This window comes from Globicephala melas, chromosome 2, assembly GCF_963455315.2.
Source record: "Globicephala melas chromosome 2, mGloMel1.2, whole genome shotgun sequence".
NCBI lineage: Eukaryota > Metazoa > Chordata > Mammalia > Artiodactyla > Delphinidae > Globicephala > Globicephala melas.
In genome coordinates, this window is record NC_083315.2 from 43,689,150 (window position 1) to 43,711,298 (window position 22,149).

The 22,149-nt window shown below is 40.3% G+C and overlaps 1 long non-coding RNA gene across 2 annotated transcripts in view; it reads left to right on the forward strand.

The window, feature by feature from the left end:
- The window catches only part of LOC132596828 (uncharacterized), a 136,691-nt gene extending 115,131 nt beyond the window's left edge, over window positions 1-21,560 (forward strand). Inside the window, exons 3-5 of one of the 2 annotated variants that reach the window (XR_009562884.1) lie at window positions 2,094-2,172; window positions 9,039-9,272; window positions 21,438-21,560. This is a non-coding gene — a long non-coding RNA (uncharacterized lncRNA). Of the gene's footprint in view, window positions 1-2,093; window positions 2,173-9,038; window positions 9,273-11,417; window positions 11,503-21,437 lie in introns of those variants that run through there. The other variant, XR_009562883.1, reaches the window with a different exon arrangement.
- Window positions 21,561-22,149: the final 589 nt, after the last annotated feature.

Genomic DNA, 22,149 nt, shown 5'->3' on the forward strand with positions numbered 1-22,149 from the left:
CGAAAATTAAATTGAGTATCAGTCTTTAAATTTAGATTGAGTAAAATAGAGTAAAAAAAATTAACTCTTCGATAGCACCGGCCATATTTCAAGGGCTTAACTGCTGCATATGGCCAGTGGCTATTGTATTGGACCGTGTAGTCTTAGAACAATTAAATTTTGCTCTTGACGTTCCAGTTCAGACCTGCTTTCTAGGGTCCAGTCTTTGGCAAATACTGAGGAATAGTTGTACAGGTTAGACTTGTGGTTCTCAGGTCTGGGGATCTATTAAAAATATCATTTATGGGTCCTCTTGGACTAAAGGAAGTGAATTTCTGCAGGTGGGATCTGGGCATGAGTGTTTTTTTTTTTAAACCTTCCACATGATTCTAATGTACAGCCCCAGCTGGAAGCTCTGGAAGATGAATTTGGCTAATATTGCAATATGATGCTTCTTATTGTCTGAGCAACCTATGGAAACATGGAAAGGAATAAATTGGCATAGAAGGCTCTGGTACTTTTTATTTTTTTTAATGCCTCTGTCAGAACTAAAATCTTTTTAAATTTAGATTTTGTTAGTATTCTTACCAAGTGGGAGAACTCTATCAATACATTTTCAGTTGCTTTATTACTTTGGAAATAAAAAATATTTAGCCTTTTAGTCAACATTAAGTTGATGTGTTCTTGGGGCTTTTCCCAAGAACGTGCTGTTGCTATTTTATTTAAGAGTGTTTAGAGAAGCTTTCCATTCTGGATAAATGCAACTACCTATACTTATTTGAGAACTGTAAGATTCTAGTGAGATCTTCATGCCAAAATTATAGCACAGCTGCTATACACAACCTATATTGACATAATAGCTATCACTCCATCATGACTCACCACTGTTGATGAGCCAGATTGGTTTTAGCAACATGTCTGACCTAACTTCAGTGACATCATTGTGGCTGAGCCAATTTGGGTGAATTTCATGAAGATCTTCCTGTTCCATGTCTGAATTTGCCAGTTGGTTGTTTAGATACCTGTCCTAGTTTTCATAGTTGGGCATTTGTATTACTTAATTAATTTACCATTCTTATTTCCAGAAACCTAATGATATTTTTTCATTTCACTAATGCAATTTTTTCATTTCACTTATTCAATCAACAAAATTTTATGGTGCAGCTACCCGGCTCCAGGCACTATGTTAAGTCTGATTGGCAATTAGGCTTCAGCTCGTGTGCCAACCCTAATCGTTGCTTGCATGGTGTTGAACAGCATTCTGAATTTCTGCCTAGGCTTAGTGGGAAAGAAAGCCATGGATAATTAGTCATGTCTGCCATATACATAGGAGGAGAGAGTGGGGTCCCATATGCAAGATTTTTAGCACCCTGTGCTAGAAACTGGGGATATAAAATAATTAGCATTTGTTCCAGCAGGGAAGACAGACAAAAAAATAAGAAAATCATGTGGTAAGTTGTATGATATTGGTTTCTAGAAAGTTCTATCAAAACATAGATGAGGTAGCAATTAATATAGCCTGGGAGGGTGCAGCAATGGTGGTGGGGAAATCAGGGGAATGTGAAGAAATTGTTACAAAGGTAATATTTCAAGGGAATAAGGAAGGATTTGTAGGAATTCAGCAGAAAATAAGGAAGGGCATTCTTTCTGTGTGTGCATTTTCATCCTTTGATAGGTTACTATCAAAGTAAATGGGATTGACTAATGTTATCAGTGAAGTTTGGATACATTAAAAATATCGTACCTAATATAAATAATGAAATCTGATAAACTGAGAACACTGAACAGTTGGGAACAGTTAGGCACATAGTAGGTGATAAATATTTGCTGAATTAATGAATGAACATATTTCATAGTCATATTCATATAGTTAGCATAAGTAACCGAGATCCTACCTTATGCACATTTTTACATGCAACTTGTAAACATATCATATGTATTTTCTACATCATAAGTATTCTTTAACATAGTTTTAAAATACTTACCATATTTTAGCTAGTGCATATGCAAAAATTTGCTACACGACTCCCCTGTTCCTAGGTGGTTTCAATCCTTTGCTGTTTGGAAGACTGTCTTGAATCTTTTCTTCATGTTCTCTTTTCCTGTGTTCCCAGAAGCAGTCTTGTTGGATTAAGAGGCGTTGAATAGTTGAGTTCTTGATCCACGTGTCAAACTGTGGAGCTTCATTTTGAGGTGGGATTGCTTCTTCTTGTCACCTGGTCTGGTAAGGGGCATGCTCTTAGTTTTTGGGAGGCACAGACCACACAGCAATAGCTAAAGGGTCTATGGTGAACCCCTAGGTGTACTAGGGCTAGTGACTGGGGATCTGGCCTTGGGGCCATGAGATGAGTGACGGGCAAGTAGGGGGCAGGGTTGAATGTGGCATTGGGTGGGAATGACTTAGTGGTGAGCTGCTGTGCTCATCCAGAAGTGGTTTTGTGATTGCGATAGATCCCAGACATCTTAGAGTATTGAAAAGAGCATGGACGTGGATCAGAACACCTTGGTTCAATCCTGCCCTTTCACTGACCAGCTCTGTGGCTCTGAGCAGGTGACAATCTCTGTGAACCCCAGTGCCCTCCCTGTAAAATGGAGGTAATAACACTTGTGTGGGTGAAGATTATTGACCTTGACTATTTGAATAAAATCCCCAGTCACCCTCCTGTTTTGGTCCATTCCAGCTGCTATAAAAAATATCATAGACCAGGTAGCTTATAAATAATAGAAATTTATTTCTCAGAGTTCTGCAGGGTGGAAGTTTTCTTCCAGACTGCCAACTTCATGCTATGTCCTGGGTTGCAGACTGCCAACTTCATGCTATGTCCTCATGTGGTGGAAGGGAGCTAGGGAGTTCTGTTGGGTCTCTTTTATAAGGGCACCAATCCTATTTGTGAGGGCTCCACCCTCATGATCTAATCACCACCTAAAGGTCCCACCACCTAATACCATCATATTGGGCTTCAGAGTTTCAACATGTAAATTTGGGAGGACACAAACATTCAGACCATAGCCCTTCTTAAGGAAGACCTACCTCCAATTCCTGAGTTTGAAGATGAGTTTTGAGCCTGAATTTTCTATATAGTACAATCCCTTTAGTTGCAGATTCAAGTATCTCAGAAGAGATGTCAAAGATTCTGGGTCCAGACTTCTCCCTCTTTCTCTGTCTCAAGGAAGAAGAGATGTTTCTACACCTCCTTTGCATGTCCTGACAGGCCCTTGGGGAGCAGGGTGTAGGGAGGGCAGCAGGTCTGGCCAGTGTTTGCATGGGCAGCTCAGGTTCTACAAATGAACGTGGCCAGTTGATCTCCCATGAGTGCCAACACAGTTATGAAGCCAGGAGACTTGTTGATTAAACTGGAGAACTGCTATTCTTAGTGGCAAGCTGTCATCCAGCCCTTTTGAAAAAGGAGAGAAACCACTCAGCCAGGATCTAAAAATACTTAGGGACTGACAACCAACTCTGGCCAGAACTTGGGTCTGGAACCTGGTTGGGATATACTGCGTAGGCAAAAGCATAGTACATCAGCAGAATCTTGCAAGATCACAGAGCCCAAGGCTCAAACAAACAAAAACACTTTTGTTTTTGTATCTATGGCACTTTATTATTTATTATAATTGAAACAAAATTTGTAAATATTTTATATTAAGAATAATAATGATAAAAGCTGCTTATAGAATATTTCCAACGTGGTATACGCTGTTCTAAGCCATTGTGCACATTATTTGATTGAGCCCCGCAATATCCCTGTGGAGTGGGTAATGTTATCATTGCCATTTACAGATGAGGAAACTGGACCTTAGATGTGAGGAATCTGCGTCAGTCTAGTTAGCCTGAAGATAGTCTAGTATGTGGAATGGCCTGGCTCGGCCTTTGATTTCCATCCCTCCTCTTTGACTGCTGTGGGTTGCTTGATAGTTTTTCTAGTTGTTCACAAGCTGCTCTCTTTCAACATCTCCAGGGAAAATCTTGGTCGTTGGACCTCTTAGGAAAAATTCTCAGTGGTGACTTGACTTTGGGTCTCCTTGTGGAATTTATGCATCATGTTCGGTTGAGCACAGTGGTCTGGTTTAACGATGCCTGCTTCAATTTGCGTAGAGACGACACTCCCCTTCCACTGACACAAATGTTAGCTGAGTTACTTGCAGTGTTGCTCGTGGATTGACTCAGTGCCAACAGGCACCATTCCCTGTGGATATGTTTATAGGCTTTATCTTTTTTGAGCCAATTAATTTTCTCCTCCTGTACTGGGCCCTAGGCATGGTGGAAGCCTCAAAGGCTTTAGGGCAATACCAACATGGGTTCAAGTCTAACTTATTAGAGTCCCCATGTGACATAGCTACTATGTAGGCATGTCCATTTCTATCTTTCTACATTTGTATGTCAGAGATTCTTGGGAGGGACAGAAGATGTTGGGTGGATGAATTTCAGGCTGCCATCTTGAACCGAAGCTGGTACCTCCTAATCCAATTTATATTTCTGTGGTTCTCATACTTTTCACTTAACAGTTTCTGTTTTATGGTTTTCTTGTAGCCACCTCAAATTCTCTGTGGCAGGGGCTTGGGCACAAGTTAATAAATAAATACCACAAACAAACAAACAAACACAAAAATGGTGACAATGCTTCCTTAGTCTGAAAAGACTGCCTGCCGCATCCATGCTACTTTTCTAGCAGGGGAAGAGAGGGAGGAAGGAAGAAAGGGAGAAATACTTCACTAATGCTTGTAACAGCAGTAAGTCAAAGCCCCCTTCTCAGTGTCTCTGTGTGAGTAAGAGCTGAGGAGGTGAGACATAAAACAAGATGGAGCAATTGAGGTGGCAGATGGCATGCCAAATGGATTGCCTCTTGCCCTGTTGTTTTTTGCCTTTTTCTAGTGTATGGCTAGAGCCCTTGTTGACAGTGGCTTCAGCTAGTTCATCTTGTAGTCCTTTGGATTACAGTTTGTCTAGGGGATACTGACTTAACAAGCCCAGAGGAATCAATGGTCATTCTCTGCAAATCAGCCCAGATGAATTCTTCATTAGCTGCTTCCCTCATTGTGGACCCATTGGCAGATCCTGAACAATGGGGCCCCAGTTAGAGACAACCCCCATCAGGGAGGGGCTGGAGCTGAGAGGAGCAGGTGTATTTTCCTTGGGTCCAGCTGCAAAACACACCACAGGGCTGCCCTCTTTGGAATGTACATTGCTGTCTGAATTTTGCCATCTATAAATGCCTCCTTGGACCAGCCCTCACCCACTCTGAATCCTTGCTTCTCAGAACTGTTTATAAACTAAGTGCCTCAGAGGTGGGCCCTGGGTGATAGCTCAGCAGAACAGGACAGAAGCTAGTTTGGCCTGTTCTTCTAGAAAGAAGAGAGGGGCACAGCACAGAAGTCCAAAACCAAGCTTTCTGAAGTGTTGGCCAAGAAAAGGGAAAGAATGCAGACATCTTTCATAACCCCCAGATGTGTCAGCAGTCATAAAAATTACTGTTTCTGGGCGACTTTTAGGGGTTTTTTTTCCCCACGAAGGAGGAGAAATTTCCAAAAAAAAAAAATTAATCTTAAATAGGTGGTGTATCAACAGACTCTTTCTTATAGCAACCTGTAGGGCCAAAACCTAAAAAACACTGATTAATTCAGGACATTTAGGCAGCTTATGAATATTAGAATAGTTGGAAATATCCACAAAGCAATAGTCTAGCACTTGGAATATCTGTTCTCTGAGCATCTTCAAGGGCCTTCTGTAAGATAAGGCCAATGGGTAGCAACGTGGCAAGTCAGTGATGACTCTGGTACTGCTGATCACATCTCTGGCTCCTGTATTCCTTTTTTAAAAAGTCCTTTTGTTTCATTCAAATGCTCAAACTGTGTTTAGGAGTGACAGTGTGCCAAGGAGAGGGAGCCTGCATTCCTAGCTCTAAGGCAGATGTAGCTTCCAAGTGTCCAGCCTGCTGCCATCAAGGAGTTGAGGGATACAGCCAGTCACCATCGCTGTTATTCTAGGATCTCAGAGAATTCCTCTGGTGGCCACACCGTCTGTGTAGAGCCCAAGCCAGTAGCCTGGCAGTTGGCCTCCGTGCCTCCCTCCCTCCCCCCATCCTCTCCTCCCAGCAGCTGTGTCCAGTTGATGCTACTTATCCAAGGTCCCAGGATTCATCCTGGTCCTGTCTTCCTCATTGCAGCTCCCTGAGCTCAGGCTCCCATCATATCTCACCAGATGGTGGGTCTCCCACCACCAAGCTCGCTTGCCTCCCATACATTTTGCACAAGGCACGTGGTGTGGATTTTCTGGGGCTCACAGCAGCTCCTAGCATCACCGACTCTAACCCCTTCAGGGGTTGCTTAGATGCTTGCAAATTCCGAACCTGGTGTATGTGGACCTTCATGATCTGGACGCTTTTGGCTTTTTTATCTCTGGACAGCCCAGGCTTCCAATCACCTCTCCCTCCCCCACCCCCCTAGTCGTTTTGAACTACATTCGGCCACTCACTAGCTGGGGGATCTTGGGGAAGTCAGTTAACCTTTCTGTCCCTCAGCTTCCTCATTTGTAAGCTGGGGATAATAGGGGTTGCCAGGGGTTGTTGAGGATGAAATAAATTAATACAGGCACGGTGCTATGATCAGAGCCAGGCACTGGCTGTGCCACCTTCTCTTGCTTCTTTGTTGCGGAAACATCGTTGGATGGACATAGAGATTATCACTCTAAGTGAAATAAGTCAGACAGAGAAAGACAAATTTCATATGGTATCACTTATGTGTGCAATCTAAAAACATGATACAAATGAACTTATTTACAAAACAGAAACAGACTCGCAGACATAGAAAACAAAGTTATGGTTACCAAAGGGGAAAGGGAGGGGAGGGATAACTTGGGAGTTTGGGATTAACAGATACACACTATTATATATAAAATAGATGAACAACAAGGGCTTACTGTATACCACAGGGAACTATATTCAATATCTTGTACCTATAATAGAAAATAATTTGAGAAAGAATATATATGTATATACATATACATATATATATATATATGTGTAACTGAGTCATTTTTTGTACACCTGAAACACTGAATATCAACTATACTTCAAAAACAAAATAAAACAATAAAACTGTTTTTAAAAAGTGTAAAATCTAGGCACATTAGAATGCAAGCATATTGTTTTTCTGTAACCTGAGTAGTAAGAATAAATCTCTCTATTTAAAAAAAAAAGTTCTACCTTAAACTACTTCTCACTTTCTTTAGCTCCCTCCCACTCACCCTGGAGGTCTCAGCTAAATAGTCAATGCCGTGATAGCTAATTATCACCCAGAAACCCCCATCCCCAACTGGGCAGGGTCCCCTGCAAGGTGCTTGTGTAGTGTAGTGGTCAGCACTTCTGGGGAATGGGCCCCATATACATTGTGTCATAATCATCTGCATCCCAGTCTGTCCCTACAGCAGACTGAAAACTTTGTGAGGGCAGGGACTTTCTCAGGTACCTGTGGCCTCTTGGTAAATAAATATTTGCTAATATATATTTAAAAAAAAGAGCAAAATTGGCTCGGTTGGAGAGACCAGGCCAGCCTCCAGGTGGATGCTTGTAGACCCTGGGAGGGTCATATTTCTTTTCATTAATGGATAAATGGTTAATTCTCTTTTAATGAGCCAAAGGAAAAACAAATTTACCAAGTTGACATTTAGCAAAAGCCATTTCGACATCTAGAGATGTTCCTGGTTCTGGAACTCAGAATGACCTTACACTTTAAAATGTCAGTGCAAGTTTGCTGGGCTGATTAGGTTTGCCTTTTAGCTCTTGCCTCTAATCCCCTTCCCTGCCCATCTCTTGCCTCAGCTGGGCTTTCCTCCAACACAGTCCAACTTTGACTAGCATGCCATGCTTCCTGCTCTCCCCTCAGCCCGAGTTTCTCCTGGGTGCTGAGAACAGCTGGAGAAATAGACTCTGTATTTAGGTCTCATGTGGTTGTGACTGGACACAGGGTGGTGTCCTGGGGAGGAGGCATCTTTTGCCTCCCTGGACCAGCTGTGGCAGCATTGACATGGCTGAAGGATTCCGTCATTCCAGTTGGCCATGGCTCATTAAAATGCGTGGGCTTGCTGGGGGCTAATATTTCCAAATCTGTGCAGCTCACAGGACAATGGAAACAGATTATGATGGGTCTTTTCCAATGTGTGTGATTTGTCCATTGTCACATGCATTGGAGAGGGGAGAAAGGTGTATGATGCACAGAGCTGTTTCCCAAAATCTTGCACTGAGAACCTCCTTCTGGGAATATGTAATCTCTTACCTCTCCTCATCCTATAGGAATTAAAAGAAAAAACCCAGTTTGTCACTTATGTGTGTTACAAAAATTGAATTTAAGAATTTTTAGACACGTTTTTCCCATTTAATAAGCGATGCATGCTGTTCTATTTACTTTAATTAGGTAAGAAAAGCATGATTTGTCAACAAAGACATTCATGAATTACATAGTTTATCATACTTGGTCAAGAAACACAATTTTAAAATGCAAATGGAAATTTAATTATGTGTTGGCATTGAAAATAGGCAAGACCTGCTTTTGCAACCTCACGTTTGGAATTTCTGCATTTCGACTTAAAAAATTCAACTGCGTAATTTTGAGTTTTATTTTTAAATATTGACATAAAAGAGGCGAATAGGCCACTTGCCATTATTTCTTTAAAGTATCCCATTGGTGCAGTGGATAGCTTCATTCCCAGTAAAGGAAGAAGCATGGATTTAATTCTCATTGTAGTTTTCTCACTTTAACATTGGCTTCTGGAATGTTGGAGATAGCCTGAAGGGCTACTAAGGCTTTTGACTAGATACATGAAATTTAGAGATTAGGCTCAGAAAATGTAGGAGTGATTTGGCAGAATTATCATTTTTAAGCTTCTTGTGTAGGAGGCAGCTTCTGAGATGGTTCCTTCTTCTTGAGTGTGGGCTGAATCTAGTGACTTGCTTCTAATGAAGAAAGTGATGGGATATTTCTTCCAAGATTAGGTTGTAAAGGACTATGACTTCTCTTTTGCTCTCCCTCTCCCTCTCTCTTCTCACTTGCTCACTCTGATGAAGCTGGCTGCCATGTTGTAAGGAAGCCTCCACACACACCCTCCAGGGCAACTTCCAGCCAACAGCTAGTAATGACCATCTGAAGCTCTCAGTCCAATGTCCCGTGAGGAGCAGAATCCTGCTGCAACCACGGAGTGAGCTTGGAAATGGATTTCTTCCCAGTCGAGCCTTCAGATGACTGCAACCCCCTCAGCACCTTGACTGCACCTGTGAGACATCTTGAGCCAGAGGACTCAGGTAAGCTGTATCCAGAGTCACAGACACAATGTGAGATAATACATGTTTTTATTTTAATCCACTAAGGTTTAAAATAATTTGTTATGCCGCAATAGAAAATTAATACACTTTGTTACTTTCTTGTTGATTTCAACATCACTGTTCCTTATGCTTCTGGTCTTTAACCAGTGGCTACACATTAAGGGAAATCTGGTATACATGGCATAGTATCAGAAATACAACAAGGTCATTCAGAATCAGCCTGGGCAGCTGAGCCCCAAACCACCCAAAGGTCTGAATCATGAATGTGCCCTTCTGCCCTCTCAAACAGTCCCACTAAAAATACACAAAGAGAGGGCTTTCCTGGTGGCGCAGTGGTTGAGAGTCCTCCTGCCGATGCAGGGGACGTGGGTTCGTGCCCCAGTCCGGGAAGATCCCACATGCCGCGGAGCGGCTGGGCCCGTGAGCTATGGCCGCTGAGCCTGCGCGTCCGGAGCCTGTGCACCGCAATGGGAGAGGCCACAACAGTGAGAGGCCCGTGTACTGCAAAGAAAAAATAATTACACAAAGAGGCTCTCACATAGCTTTGTTTGTTTTAAAGAGAAAATATATTTATTTCCTAGGTTGATTTAAAAAAGATGCCATTGCCACCTTTTGTGATGTGAATCCAGGTGATGGCTAAGGGGAAAAAACATCCATCTGGCAGCCAGGAAAAGAGAGCATGTGGGGGACCCTATGGGAAGTTTGGATAGGTCAGAACTGGAGGTGGAAAATAGCCCCTCTGCTCACATTTGATTGGCCAAAATTAAGTCACATGATCATGTCACACTGCAAAGGAAGCTGGGAAATATAATCTAGAACTGTGCCCAGAAGGTGGAGGAGACAGATTTTGGCAACACATAGCAGTGTCTGCCAAAATGATTAACTCTTATGAAGTTGAATTGAGCCTCTAGGACAGTGGTCCCCAACCGTTTTGGCACTAGGGACTGGTTTTGTGGAAGACAATTTTTCTATGGCCCAGTGACGGAGGGAGTGGGGGAAGGTTCAGGTGGTAATGTGAGCAATGGGGAGCGGCAGATGAAGCTTTGCTTGCTCGCTGCTCACCTCCTCTGTGTGGCCTGGTTCCTAATAGGCCACAGACCAGTACCAGTCTGCAGCCTGGGGTTTGGGGACCACTGCTCTAGGATGTACAGACACCATGCTAAGCATTACAGACACAAACAAGGTAGAAAAGTGTGGTCCTTGTTCTCAAAGACATCACAGTCTAGCTGGAGGAGTCTGTTGATGAAAAGTGGTTTGGAAATCAAGTCTTATGCCAGCTTTCACCATCCCCATGTGAAAAGCAGCTACAGAGTGTTCTGTTCATGGGCTGAACAGTACGTGTTCATCCTGCGGAGGTTTTATCCCCAATGCCAGGGGGCCACAAAACCACTCACCTTAAGACTCTCTTTGTTAGAAACTACGTACATGACAAAACTTCTCCCTCCCCTGGTGGAATGTTTGTGACTGTGAACTTGCAAGTGGCATGTGTGGGAACCAATTCGGCCAATGGTCTGAAACTCCAACAACACCTATTTGCAGGAATGATGTTTTCCAGGGTAGTTTTCAATGTTTTTTGCCAAGAATTGGGGAATCAGGTATAAACTGGAGCAAGCTCTTTGGAAACATAATTTTGGACTATAGACTGAAGTTGAAAATATGCGTAACCTGTGACCCAGCAGTGTTCTCTCACCTTGGGGAATATTTTGATCATGTACACCAGCATAAGAATGTTCATCGCAGTGATGTCTGTAATAGTAAAAAACTGGCAACTGCACAAATGTTCATAGACAATAGAATAACTTATGGTATAGCCACATAATGGAATATTATACAGCAGTGAACATGAATAATTTATAGCTTCATGCATCGCCATGAATGAATATCAAAAACATAATCTTGAGTGCAAAACACAAGTTACATAGGAATAGATAAAGATGGTTTCATTTATATAAAGTTCAAAAACATTCCAAACTAAACAGTATGTTGCTTAGGGCTGTGTATATAGTGCTGGTGATTCATGCTAGCACTTCTTTATGCTCTGGGGGGCAAGGGAGAGATCAAGCATGGAGGGATCAAGCTTCCATTATTCAGTCTCTCTGCTTGTTTCTGCTCTTTTACCATCAGAAAAATTAATGACCTTGGCCCTACTTGCCCAGCTTCTCACGCCAACCCCAGCATTATAGTGAAGTCCCACCCAGCCAAAGCTGAGAGGGAGGATGGAGGAAGGGACAGAGAAAGAGAGAGGAGAAGAAGAAGAAAAAGAAGGAGAAGGAGAAGGATGGGGAAGGGGAGCAGGGAGAGAGAATGAATATGTGTGTGTGGAGGGTAATATGGTTTGAGAATGGAAGAGAGATCCAGGTTTTCTGACCCCACTTACATGTTCATAAAATGCATATGTGGACTGGACATCTATTGAATAATTTTATATCCCTTTCACTGTGCAAATCAATTCCGTATATTTCATGTCATTTCATCCTCACAGCAGCCCTGCGAGGGCATGTAGTTGTTCCCATTTTCCCTATTAGGAGTATAAAACTCAAGGAGGTTAAGGGATTTACCCAAGGTCATCGTGGTGGGGATGGGAACTTTGGTGTTCAGTCTCAAAATGTATAGATGCAGAAGTTCAGGGAATATGCTTGGAAAAATCTAGTGGGAAATAACCTCATCTAAACCACTGCCCCTTTGAATACTGCCATCTCAGCCTGGCAGCCCCCCTTCCCCATTTTAATTTATTATTTTTGCTCCAGGGTACATCATTTGGCGGGCAAATAAAGTGCCGGCAGCATTCTCCCTGCATTGGCTCTGGAGGCCCACTCCTTTGAGCAGGTGGCTTGGTCCTTGCAGATGTGGTTGAGCTTACACATCTGGCAAGCATTAGTTAGCGGGCAGCACATGCTATTTCACAGCCCTAATGAAATTTGGGTCTGCTGCCTTTTAATAAACCATCCAAGGAAGCAAGATCCCTGGCATTTCCTTGGCAGTAAGGTTCTGGAAGAAACAGAAAAATTTCTATCATCATGATGGATTTGGTTATTTTCATCTTGTACAAAGTTACTCACAGTTGAAAGGTTGGACAAGATAGCTCTTGATTAAATGAAAACTGTGTCTGCCTAGTACATAAATTATGTAGTGGAGGAGCAGAAAAATCAGAGTGTGCTTTTATTAGCTCAGTCCCCATAATGGTTTAACTCAGACAGGAGAAGCCCTTCTACCTTGCAAGTATGTCAATAGGTACACGGTTGAAACATGTCCTTGAAGAAATGAAAACTCTGATTGGAGACTGAGTTTTGGTAATGGGCACTAGCTGTTGTGGATATTGTCATTTTCATCTTTGCAGTTGTACTACTTTGTTTTGTGCTTATTAATCCGTTAGTCCTGCCCCTACCACATCCACACCCAAGGGTCCTATTTCTATATCTTATGGTTTATTTGCTTGGCCTGTGAGCCCTTGAATTGCCTTCCTCATCCTCACGCATCCATCCCATGTTCCTAGACATATATTAAATGTACAGTTTTGTCTTTCCCCAGGAGTCACTAAGCTAGCTAATTGAAATGGGGAGGACAATGCAGTCAGGTGGTGTCAACTGCATTTTTTTTTTTTTCCTCTTGGGAACTTGAATTTAGAAGGGAATGGTTAAAAAAAAAAAAGAAGAAGAAGAGAATGGTGGTAAATAATGCTGTTCAATAAATATTCCTGATTCTCCTTCTGAGCACATGGTAGGACTGCATTTCTTGGCTCCATTGTGGTTGGACAGAGACTTTGAATAGCTCTGACCAAAGAGTTGTGAGCAGAACTGACATGGGTTATTTCAAGGATACACAAGACCCCTAGAATTCGTTTCCCCTTTGTCATGGCAACCTGCTGGAGCTCCATAGAAGCTCTGATGAGCAGAGCCCCTACCAATACACCATGGATTCTAAAATAAGTGAGAAATAAAACTTTGTTTCTTAGAGAACAAACTTATGGTTACCAAAGGGGAGAGGGGTGAGGGAGGATAAATTAGTAGTTTGGGATTAACATATACACACTACTATATACAAAATAGATAACTAACAAGGACCTACTGTATACTACGGGGAACTCTGCTCAATATTTTGTAATAACCTAAATGAGAAAAGAATAGATATATGCATATGTATAACTGAATCACTTTTCTGTACACCTGAAACTAACACAGCATTGTTAATCAACAATATAAAATAAAAATTTAAAAAAAAACCCTAAGAAAAAGAAAAAATAAATAAAATAAAAGGCACTGAGATGGAATTGTTTATTACTGCAGCATAATCTAGTTTATACTGACTGATACAGAGGGAGAGAAAGAAAAATACAGGTAAGCAAGAAAAGGAAGAGTGATGAAAGAGAGAGTTTTTATGTCTGTGTGCAGGGATTGTAATATATGATCTTGGGAGTGGTGGTTGTCCATTGGTTGTCCATTCATACAGTATGTAACCTTTTGTTTCTGGCTTCTTTCATTGAGCATAATGCATCTGCAATTAATATATGCTGTTGCATGTATCAGTAGTTTGTTTCATTTTTTTGCTAATTCAGAATAAGTAGCTGAGAAAGCTACCCCACAGGAAGCTCACCATCATTGCCTTGTCAAATTTTCCACCCTAACCACTTGCAACCCCAATATAACATGGACACCTTATTTTGCTATCGGCAGAAAAGAGATGTAAAATTTTTAATTTGTTTTTTTAAAAAATACTAGGGGGTCTTCCCTGGTGGCGCAGTGGTTGAGAGTCTGCCTGCCGATGCAGGGGACGCGGGTTTGTGCCCCGGTCCGGGAGGATCCCACATTGCCGCGGAGAGGCTGGGCGCGTGAGCCATGGCCGCTGAGCCTGCGCGTCCGGAGCCTGTGCTTCGCAGCGGGAGAGGCCACAACAGTGAGAGGCCCACGTACCGCAAAACAAAACAAAACAAAACAAAAACCAAAAAAACCCCCTAGGAATCCAGAGGTTTCAGGGTAATCCATGAAGCACTGGAAAGAACCTGTCATTTCCCAGAAGATCATGAAGATTAGTTAACATTACTACAGTATATCTCGAACTGCAACACATATGCTCATGTGTGTCAGAGGTTATTTGAAGCTCCCAGGGTATTTTTCTGGAGCACTTGACTCAACTCTTTGGAATAAATACTTATAACGTTTTTACTTAAAAAATCACCTGGGGCTTCCCTGGTGGCGCAGTGGTTGAGAGTCCGCCTGCCGATGCAGGGGACGTGGGTTCATGCCCCGGTCCGGGAAGATCCCACATGCCGCGGAGCGGCTGGGCCCGTGAGCCATGGCCGCTGAGCCTGCGCGTCCGGAGCCTGTGCTCCGCAACAGGAGAGGCCACAACAGTGAGAGGCCTGTGTACCGCAAAAAAAAAAAGAAAAAAAAATATAATAATAATAAAAAAAAATCTTTCCTAAGTGCAAGCTGATAATTTCTGACTTTTAATTGGTGTGTTTAGGCCACTTACATTGATTATTAATATGGTTGAATTTAGGCTGCCCTTTTATTATTTGTTTTCATTCCTCTGTTTCCTCTCTTGCTTTCTTTTGGGTTGAGTAGTTTTTAGTCTTTCATTAAATTTTTTCTGTTAACTTTTTGGGTTTCTCTCTTTGTGTAGATTTCTTTAGTGTTGATCTAGGGATGATAATTACATATTAATTTTTACAGTCTAATTAGAGTTAATATTTTATCACTTCAAGTAGAGTGTGGAACCCTGACAACCATTTAAATCCCTTTAGCCTCTGTCACTTTAAGTTTAGTTGTTATATGCATTATATTTACATACATTGAAAATCTCACCAGACAATATTGTAATTTTTGCTTTTAATAGTCATAAATATTTTTAAAAACTTAAGAGGAGAAAAATAGTTCAATACATTACTCAGATATTTATCACTTCTGTTGGTCTTCCTTCCTTACAAAATTCCACATTTTCTTTGGTATCATTTCTCTGCATAAATAACTTCCTTTATCATTTCTTTTTGAGCAAGGCTGCTAACAATGATTATCTCACTTTTCCTTCATCTAAGAGTATCTTTATTTTACACTTATTTCTGAAGGAGATCTTCACAATAGAGAATTATGCATCAACAGTTCTTTTCTTTCAGCATGCTATAAGGATATTTTCATTCCTTCCAATACACATTGTTTTGAAAACTAATCTTCAGTAACTTGAATTTTTGCTCCTTTATGTGTAATGTGTCGTTTATCTTTGATTTTCCTCAGGTTGATTATGATGTACGTAGGCGCAGTTTTCCTTGAGTTTCTCTGGTCTGGTGTTCATTGAGATTCTTAAATCTTAATTTATGCCTCATAATATTTGGGAAGTTTTTAGCTATGCTTTTTCAATTATTTTCTTTCTGCACCAATTTGTTTCTTCTCTCTTCTGGAAATCTAATGACACATATGTTAAACATTATTGAATTGCTCTACAGGTCCTTGAGACTCTGTTCATTTTTTAACACCATTTTTTGTTGTTGTTCAGTTGGACAACTTTTGTTGATGCATCTTCATGTTCACTGACTTGGTCATTTCCATTATTCTATTTAACTCAAATAGTGAATTTTCTATTTTGGTTATTATATTTTATGGTTTAAAATTTTCCTTTTGGTTCTTTTGTATACTTTATACCCTTTCTGCCCAGAATTTCTATCTTTCCATTTGTTTCAAGAGAGTCCTAACTTACTTTCTAGAGCATAGTTATCATACCTGTTTTAAAATCTTTGTATGATAATTCCAACATTGGGTAACCTCAGTACTAGCATCTGTGATTACTTTATTATGGTTTTTGTATGTCGTGTAATTTTGAGTTGTATCCTGGACATTTCAAATATTATGTTATGAGATTCTGTGTTCTGTTGAAATTCTCTGGAGAATGTTGATTTTTCTTTTTTTTTCTTTTTTGGCAGGCATCTTCTTAGTTATAGGCTTCAAGTATTGAGCTGTCTCTCATGGCTTACGGTTCCAGTGTTAGCTCAGTTTTTTTCTTTGATTGTCTCTCATTTTTTATTTTTAACTAGACTTTATTTTTTAGAGAAGTTTTAGGTTCACAGAAAAATTGAGTGAAAAGTACAGAGAATTGCTAAGTAGCTCTTGCCCTCATACACACACAGCCTTCCCCATCACCAACATCCAGCACCAGAGCAGTAATTTGTTATAATCAATGAACCTACACTGACACATCATTATCACCAAAAGTCCATAGTTTACATCAGCGTTCAATTTTGGTGTTGTACATTCTATGGGTTTTGACAAATGTATAATGAAATGTACCAACCATTGTAGTATCATACAGAATAGTTTTGCTGCCCTGAACAAGCTTCTGGGTATGAGTCCAGTTTTCAAATGTTTGCTGCGCCATTTTGACCTGCTGCACGTATGTTCCTTTTGGGGACAAGTTTGGGACCTGAGCGATAATCTGGACCTAAGTTCATTTCTCAAAACCTTTGGTATGCTGTTTGAGGTCAATTCCATATATTCACAGTTCAGAAATGGATGTAGAACTTGATCCACATCCTTTTGCCATCCATTTCTCAAAACTCCATTCTCTTCATGACTCCTCCAACACTCCCCAGATCTTTGGGTTCCCTTTTTCTGGTTCTTAGGCTAGAAAGGTGAGAGTTTAACCTCTCAGTGCTGTTGTGCATTTCCCATGACTGGGTCTGGCTCCAAGGTGAAGCAGCAAGAGGGAAGAGAGAGAGAAAAAAGAAGTCATGATTCCCACCTGCTTTTTCATTCGTATGATCAGAAAGGAGGATTTTCAGGTGACTTCGTGGCTGCTGCTGCAACTATCACGGGAGCACAGTTCTGGGACATTTCCCAGGGACAAGACACAGAGAGAAAGAAAAAACAGCGGGTTTTCCTCACTCTCTCTGTTCCACAGGGCCCTCTTTGCTGGTCCTCTGACCATAAAAAGATGACTTCTTGTCATCCTTTTCCCTCCGTGACTGTTGATCAGTCTGGGATTTGACCTTCCCCAAGTCTGAGATGGGAGACATGGGAGGAAAGAAACAACCAGAGACTCCTGGCCATGTCCATCTGCCCTTGAGTGTTAATCCTCCCTCCATCTGCCCATTATCATTTCCTTTTCAGACTTCTCTGTTGATTGCTTTATGTATCCTGCCCAGGGTTTTAGTTGCAATCACTGGGAGAGGCAGAGTGGAGTGAGGTTGCTCCATCATACCCAGCTCTAGAAGTCTGCTTAATAGTTTAACTGGTAAGGAATTCTAAATTTTATTTTTATATGAAAACATGCAGAGTAAGACTGCAAGATTGGCACGAACTTTTCAGATAAAGCTTAAGTGTTTGAATACATTTAAGATTGTAGGGGACTTCACCTCTCTGCTTAGAAAGAAGACAAGCTGGAGAAGGGGCGCCCCCATTGGGAGAGATAATAGGGTTAACAAAGACCCCTGTTCCTTGTGTGACTGACCAGCCCTGTGAGAGTCTGCAGTCCCTCTTTCCTCATTAAGACTTTTAAAAAAAATTTTTATACAGCAGGTTCTTATTAGTTATCTATTTTATACATATCAGTGTATATATGTCAATCCCAATCTCCCAATTCATCACACTACCACCACCACCCTTGCCACTTTCCCCACTTGGTGTCCATACATTTGTTCTCTATATCTGTATTTCAATCTCTGCCCTGCAAAGTGCTTCATCTGTACCATTTTTCTAGGTTCCACATTTATGCGTTAATATACGATATTTGTTTTTCTCTTTCTGACTTAGTTCACTCTGTATGACAGTCTCTAGATCAATCCACATCTCTACAAATGACCCAATTTTGTTCCTTTTTATGGCTGAGTAATATTCCATTGTATATATGTACCACATCTTCTTTATCCATTTGTCTGTCAATGGGCCTTTAGGTTGCTTCCATGACCTGGCTATTGTAAATAGTGCTGCAATGAACATTGCGGTGCATGTGTCTTTTTGAATTATGGTTTTCTCTGGGTATATGCCCAGTAGTGGGATTGCTGGGTCATATGGTAATTCTATTTTTAGTTTTTTAAGGAACCTCCATACTGTTCTCCATAGTGGCTGTATCAATTTACATTCCCACCAACAGTGCAAGAGGGAACTCTCTCCAGCATTTGTTGTTTGTAGATTTTCTGATGATGCCCATTCTAACTGGTGTGAGGTGATACCTCATTGTAGTTTTGATTTGCATTTCTCTAATAATTAGTGATGTTGAGCAGCTTTTCATGTACTTCTTGGGATCTGTATGTCTTCTTTGGAGAAATGTCTATTTAGGTCTTCTGCCCATTTTTGGATTGGGTTGGTTGTTCTTTTAGTATTGAGGTGCATGAACTGTTTATATATTTTGGAGATTAACCCTTTGTCCATTGATTCATTTGCAAATATTTTCTCCCATTCTGAGGGTTGTCTTTTCATCTTGTTTGTAGTTTCCTTTGCTTTGCAAAAGCTTTTAAGTTTCATTAAGTCCCATTTGTTTATTTTGTTTTTATTTCCATTACTCTAGGAGGTGAATCAAAAAATATCTTGCTGTGATTTATGTCAAAGAGTATCCTTCTTATGTTTTCCTCTAAGAGATTTATAGTGTCCAGTCTTACATTTAGGTCTGTAATCCATTTTGAGTTTATTCTTGTGTATGGTGTTAAGGAGTGTTCTAATTTCATTCTTTTACATGTAGCTGTCCCGTTTTCCCAGGACCACTTATTGAAGAGACTGTCTTTTCTCCATTGTATATCCTTGCCTCCTTTGTCATAGATTAGTTGACCACAGGTTTGTGGGTTTATCTCTGGGCATTCTATCCTGTTCCATTTGTCTATATTTCTGTTTTTGTGCCAGTACCATATTGTCTTGATTACTATAGCTTTGTAGTATAGTCTGAAGTCAGGGAGTCTGATTCCTCCATCTCTGTTTTTTTTCCTTAATACTGCTTTGGCTATTCGGGGTCTTTTGTTTCTCCATACAAATTTTAAGATTTTTTGTTCTAGTTCTGTAAAAAATGCCACTGGTAATTTCATAGGGATTGCATTGAATCTGTAGATTGCTTTGGGTAGTATAGTCATTTTCACAATATTGATTCTTTCAATCCAAGAACATGGTATATCTCTCCATCTGTTTGTGTTATCTTTGATTTCTTTCATCAGTGTCTTATAGTTTTTGGCATGCAGGGCTTTTACCTCCTTATGTAGGTTTATTCCTAGGTATTTTATTCTTTTTGTTGCAGTGGTGAATGGGATTGTTTCCTTAATTTCTCTTTCTGATCTTTCATTGTTAGTGTATAGGAATGCAAGAGATTTCTGTGCATTAATTTTGTATCCTGCAACTTTACCAAATTCATTGATTAGCTCTAGTAGTTTTCTGGTGGCATCTTTAGGATTCTCTATGTATAGCATCATGTCATCTGCAAACAGTGACAGTTTTACTTGTTCTTTTCCAATTTGTATTCCTTTTATTTCTTTTTCTTCTCTGACTGCCGTGGCCAGGATTTCCAAAACTATGTTGACTAATAGTGGTGAGAGTGGACATCCTTGTCTTGTTCTGGATCTTAGAGGAGATGCCTTCAGTTTTTCACCATTGAGAATGATGTTTGCTGTGGGTTTGTTATATATGGCCTTTATTATGTTGAGGTAGGTTCCCTCTATGCCCAGTTTCTGGAGAGTTTTCATCATAATTGAATAAATTATGATAAGAATTTGAATTTTGTCAAAAGCTTTTTCTGCCTCTGTTGAGATGATCATATGGTTTTTATTCTTCAATTTGTTAATATGGTGTATCACATTGATTGATTTGCATATATTGAAGAATCCTTGCATCCCTGGGGTAAATCCCACTTGATCATGGTGTATGATTCTTTTAAGGTGTTGTTGGATTCTGTTTGCTAATATTTTGTTGAGGATTTTTGCATCTATATTCATCAGTGATATTGATCAGTAATTTTCTTTTTTTGTAGTATCTTTGTCTGTTTTTGGTATCAGGGTGATGGTGGCCTCATAGAATGAGTTTGGGAGTGTTCCTTCCTCTGCAATTTTTTGGAAGAGTTTGAGAAGGATGGGTGTTAGCTCTTCTCTAAATGTTTGATAGAATTAACCTGTGAAACCATCTGGTCGTAGACTTTTGTTTGTTGGAAGATTTTTAATCACAGTTTCAATTTCATTACTTGTGATTGGTCTGCTCATATTTTGTATTTCTTCCTGGTTCAGTCTTGGAAGTTTATACCTTTCTACGAATTTGTCCATTTCTTCCAGGTTATCCATTTTATCGGCATAGAGTTGCTTGTAGTAGTCTCTTATTATGCTTTGTATTTCTGCAGTGTCCGTTTAACTTCTCCTTTTTCATTTCTAATTTTATTGATTTGAGTCCTCTTCCTCTTTTTCTTGATGAGTCTGGCTAATGGTTTATCAATTTTGTTTATCTTCTCAAAGAACCAGCTTTTAGTTTTATTGATCTTTGCTATTGTTTTCTTTGTTTCTATTTCATTTATTTCTGCTCTGATCTTTATGATTTCCTTCCTTCTACTAACTTTGGGTTTTGTTTGTTCTTTCTCTAGTTCTTTTAGGTATAAAGTTAGATTGTTTATTTGACATTTTTCTTGTTTCTTGACGTAGGCTTGTATTGCTATGCACTTCCCTCTTAGAACTGCTTTTCCTGCATCCCATATGTTTTGGATCGTCGTGTTTTTGTTGTAATTTTTCTCTAGGTATTTTTAAATTTCTCTTTGATTTCTTCAGTGATCTCTTGGTTATTTAGTAACATATTGTTTAGCCTCCATGTATTTGTTTTTTTACATTTTTTTCCCTGTAATTGATTTCTAATCTCATCGCTTTGCAAGAATTTTCTTTAGAGTTTCTCTGCTTCTATCTTTTTTTGCTGATAATGGGTCCTGTCAGAAATTTTACCCAGACTTATTGATTCTGGTAAACAGTTGAAAATACCCCTGGCTTCACGGAGCACTGGCATTTATTGGGAGTGTTCCTGTATCCCAGCACAGTCATCCTGGGAGATGGAATCCCTGGGAACTCCATTTCTCTGACATCCTTACCTGAAGGGGAAGAGGATGAAGGGGATCTCTCGCCATAATGATGAAGGGGATCTATTGCCATAATCATGCATTGAAATTATGCTTTGAGATACCATTCTTGGGGAAAAATGTCATTTTATTTTACAGATGCTTCTTGTTGAAGAGCAAGTTGGAGATGAAAGATACTAAGGGCTGAGAGGTGCCCTCCCAAGGTGGAAGCAGGAATGAAAGTCTTCTCAGCCCTGGTCCGTTGGGAATGAGTGAGATGGCTCTGGGACCTGATAGCGGTAGAGGGAGTGGACTGGAGAGAGCAAAGGAGAGAGAGAAGGTGAGGTCTGCAGATACCTGATAGAGGCTGACTCTGTAGGGACCAAATGAAAACCAAAAGAAATCAGTGAAGCTTTTCTCATTGTCTACTGGCTTCCAAGTGTTTTTGTGGCTGGCCACCAGTGAGAGTGTACTAACCAGTGACCTTCGTAACCAACCCTGAGTACCTTGAAGCAGAGTGGATTTGTCAGGAGTATAGAATTTCCTCATTTTTATTCTAATCTTATTGAACGATTTGAGGGGATAGGGTGAGGTGAAAAGCTATTTGGACCTCTTCTCAGGCTTCTCTCAGCTTCAGAATATACAGGACAATCTCAATCTATTTTTTAAAAAGAAATTATTGAACTATAGTTGATTTACAATGTTGTGTTTAATTTCTGCTGTGCAGCAAAGTGACTCAGTTATACATATATACATTCTTTTTTTATATTCTTTTCCATTATGATTTAATCACAGGATATTGAATATAGTTCTCTGTGCTATACAGTAAGGCCTTGTTTTTTATCCATCCTATATAGAATAGTTTGCATCT